Genomic DNA, 4,705 nt, shown 5'->3' with positions numbered 1-4,705 from the left:
AGGCAAGTTTTCCCTCTTGCACCCGGTGCTTCTCAAAATAATACACAGAGCTGATGTGTTTGGGGGCATGTCCTTGACCATTTCCGTAGTGTGTGCTTGTTTTTCAGTGTCCTTTGGGAGTTAAATGTGGACTGTCTACACACACACACACACACACACACACATGCTTCTGTTGCTGAGATTAGAACCCAGGGGCAGGTGCACCATGCATGCTAAGCATACAGTTTGCTACAATACACTCTAAGATTTTGTGTGTGTGTGTGTGTGTGTGTGTGTGTGTGTGTGTGTGTGAGCATGGTGTATAAGCACACATGTGTGCTCAAGTATGTGCATCTGAGTGTGTAGGAAGGCCAGAGGAGAACACTGGTTGTCCTGCTGTATTGCTCTCCATCTTATTCCTTTGAGCCAGGGTCTCTCACTGAACCGGGATCTAGCCTAGAGACCACAAGACCTAGTAATCCTCCTGTCTCCACACTCTAAGACACTGGGGTTATAGGCAGCCAGACCTGGTGTTTTTTATGTGAGTGTTGGAATCTGAACTCAGGTCCTGATGCAAGCCCTTCACCATCTGAGCTATCTCCCCAGGCTGTTTTATGTTTTAAGGTGAGGGTCTTGGTGAAGTGTGTAAGTGTGTTGGCTCACACTTGTAACCCAGGACTTGGGATCAGGAGTTTAAGGCCATTATCAGCTACATATTGAGGCTGAGGCTGGAGCCTGGGCTACATGGGGGGCGGGGGGCATCTCTACCACCGGGCAAACACCACTAGCCCCTACAGCTCACAATTTATTTATCTAACTTACTTATTTGTCTAACAACTTATCCAAATTTACTCCCTTTAATTTTTCACTCTCCCTCAAGAACCATTGATGTGAATTTTGAGCATTAGCAATCTAAGCATGTCAAATGCTCATCAGAAAGGACAAGTCAGGTATCATGGTGACCCATGCTTTTAATCCCAGCATTCAGGAGGCTGAGACAGGAAGATGGCAAAGTCCAAACCCAGGCCCTCTGCAAGAGCAAAACAAACAAACAAAAAACAATATCAACAACAAAAATGCTCTTAACTGCTGAGGTGTTCATGCCTGTGGTCCCAGCACTCCAGAAGTAGAAACAAGAGGATTCCAATTTTGAAGTCATCTTCAGCTACATAGTGCATTCAAAGGCCAGCAAAGAGGGCTGTGCTAGCCCTATGAGGTTCCTCTGAGACTGGGCTCTGCTGTCTCAGGAGTGCGGAATGTGGGGAGTTAGGGTCATTTGCTGCTATGGCAGTAATGGTGTTGGGGTACATAGGAAAGGAGACTGGGCTAGCGCAACATGACTCCATCAAAATAGGGTTCACAGAAGGAAGGCATACTAGAAAAAAAACATACACAGACCATGTTCATGGACTTCTGTGCTCAGATGCCAACCTGTACTACATGAGATAGTCTCAAATGAAATCAAACATGACTGGTAAAGAAAGAACCAGAACTACACAGCAGCCAACAAGGTAGATCTATGTTTCTCAGAGATGAGTCCCAAGACCCTCAACGGCACCCTCCCCTAAGACTCCAATCACCATTCCCTTTTGCCCAACTATTTGTAGTAAATAGGAGGGGAAAAAATATTACTGAGGGTGTGTTGTTTCAGCAACACAGCTACCTTTCGGGCTTTGTAAATGACCCCACTAAGCCAGGCATGGTGAGGAGGATTGCAGTGAGTTTGAGGATAGCCTGGGACACATAAACATTTAATTATGCAAATTATATATATATATATGAAAAGCAAGCAAAGGTCTAGCCTCAAATGCCATCAGAGGCACTGGCTTCCTCTGCAACTGGAAGCTGAAGGACAACTTGCTTCAGCAGGCATCGTGCCTTGAGCAATTTAGGGCAAATGACCAAAGAAAGAAATCCAGGAATTAATTTGATGAAAAGCCCTCTTTTTCATGTTTCAAGGCCCTCTTTCGTGCCCTTTACTTCTTGGAAGTGTGAGCCTCTCATTCTGTGGCACCTCAGCTCTTCTCTTTGCTTGCTGACTCTGCTGATTTCTTCACCTTTCCCAGCTCAGGCACCAGCAGGTTGATTCTCCTAGGCCCCTCTGCCTGGCTTTCACTAGTTTTCTCATGTCTGGCCCCTGCAGGCAGATGTGCTAATCAATCATCCCTCATGATACTGAAACCCCTGGATAATTACAGAGACAGATTATCTTGGTTCATAATTTTGGAGGTTCCAGCCCAGGAATGGGGACACACATTGCTCTGGGCCTCTGGTAGGCATGCCTGATGGTCATGGTAGAAGCCCACAGCAGAGCAAAGTGCTTACCTTGTGGCTAGGAAGCAAGAGGAGAAAAGGATGGGGTCAGGGTCCCGCATTCCTCCCTTAAAGTTTTTATTTTATTTTATTTTTTTATTTATTTAGACTTTTTTCCCCCAAATTCCCACTCCCTCCCGTCCTCCCACTCCCCCTCCCTCCCCAGACCTTCCCACCCCACTCCCTGCAATCATAAAAGAGGGCCATGCACCCCATCCTGTGTAAAGTCCCAGGCCCTCCCTACTACATCTAGGTTGAGCAACGTTTACATCCATAGGGAATAGGATCCCAAGAAGCCGGTATATGCAGTAGAGACACATCCCAGTGTCACTATCAGTGACCCCTAAGTCTGTCCCAGCTGTCAACCCCCCTTCAGAGGGGCTTGGTTGTTTCCATGCTCATTCATTCCCAGTCCAGTTGGAGTTGGTGAGCTACTATTAGCTCAAGCAAACTGTCTCAGTGGATGACCCGATCATGGTCTTGAATTCCTTGCTCATACTCTCACTCCTTCTACTCTTCAACTGGATCTTGGGAGCTCAGTCCAGTGCTCCGATGTGGGTCATTGCTTCTGTTCCCATCTGTTGTTGGATGAAGGTTCTCTGGTGATATTTAAGGTAATCATCAGTCTGACTACAGGGTAAGGCCACTTCAGACATCCTCTCCTCTATTGCTTAGGGTCTTAGCTGGGATCATCCCTGTGGGTTCTTGGGCATTTTTCTAGAGTCGGGATTCTTGCTAACTCCATTATGGCTTCCTCAATCAAGATATCTCTTTCTAAAGTTTTGTTTTTAATTTAACAAATTTACTTCGTGGGGTGGTAAGGGAGGGAGCACACATGTGAAGGTCAAGAACAACTTTCCAAGGTTAGTTCTCACCTTCTACCTTGTTTCCTCAAGAGCTCTCATTTCTTCTTCAGGCTATACTCCAGGCTAGCTGGTGGTGAAGCCTCTGGCCAGTTCTTCTCTTTCTGTCTCCCAACTCACCATAGCAATTCTGGGGCTGCTGATACAGCTGGCTTCTTACCTGGGTCCTGGAAATCAAACCCAGTTTGTCAGACCTATGTAGTCACTACATTTACAGGCTGAGTCACCTCTTTAGCATCCAGAATCCCCTTTAAAGGCAGACTCCCAGTGACCTAAAACCTCCCAAAAGGCCCTTTTCCCTAATGATTCCAGCATCTGTTGGTAGCACCATCCAGAAGACCATGTCTTTAAGACATGGCTGTGGAAGACATTCAAGATGGATGACCATGGCATCGGGGACACGCCTACTTTCTTCTCCATTTGCAGCCGGCTAAGGATTTGCTTGAGGGCTCTTACAGTCTGTCCCTTTTGTATCTGATGCTTAGATTTCACTTATCAAGTCACTAATTGAGCTAATGAAAACACAACTGAGAAATTATTGTACACATAGCCCTTGATCTGCCACTTCAGATTCTCAGAGTAGTTTGTTTATTTGTTTATTTACCTATCATCTATCTAACTATCTATTTTTATTTATTTATTGTTATTTTGTTTTGAGGCAGGGTTTCTCAGATGAAAGACGTACACCACCACCGCCTGGCAGTAGTAGTATTTTTATGTTAATGCTTCTTTTTTGGTATCTTAATTGGGTGTAGTGGCACATGGTTTTAATCCCAGCACTCAGGAGGCAGAGGCAGGTGGATCTCCATGAGTTTGAGGCCAGCCTGGTCTACAGAGTAAGTTTTCAGGGGTACATAGTGAGATCCTATCTCAAAAAAATAAATAAATAAATAAATAAATAAAAGGAAAGAAAGCTGCTTCATTTATTTTTATTTCTTGTCTGTGCATGTTTTAGTTTATGTGTGTGCATGTTTTGTTGGCATGCACATATGTACATCACACGTGTGCCCACAGAGGTCAGAAGAGGGTGTTAGGTCCGCTGGAACTGGAGTTACAGATTGCTTTGAGCCACCCCCATGAGTCTGCTGGGAAGTGGACCCCGGTCCTCTGCAAGAGCAACAAGTACTTTTAATCATCATTTCTCCAGTCCCCAAACTATTTTAAAAGTTAATAAGGCTGGGTGGTGGTGGCGCACGCCTTTAATCCCAGGACTCGGGGGCAGAGGCAGGCGGATCTCTGGGAGTTTGAGGCCAGCCTGGTCTACAAGAGCTAGTTCCAGGACAGGCCCCAAAGCTACAGAGAAACCCTGTTTCGAAAAACCAAAAAATAGGAAGGTTAATAAGACAGCTGGGTGCAATCCTAACAGTCCTGAGGCAGGGACAGGAGGATCAGGAATACCTAACCAACTTGAGCCTCATAGTGAGTTAAAAGACAGCTTGGGCCATAGGGCATCTTGCCTCAACTTCTTTTCCCTCCCACAAAGCTAATGAAGCGCATTACGAAAGATTGTTTTAAAAAACTGTTCCAAAGTACTTTTTAAGTATGGTTAT

Source organism: Microtus oregoni, unplaced genomic scaffold, assembly GCF_018167655.1.
Source record: "Microtus oregoni isolate MIOR12 unplaced genomic scaffold, Mior012 000009F_ref0000495, whole genome shotgun sequence".
Taxonomy (NCBI): Eukaryota; Metazoa; Chordata; class Mammalia; order Rodentia; family Cricetidae; genus Microtus; species Microtus oregoni.
Note: the sequence above shows the minus strand (reverse complement) of the source record.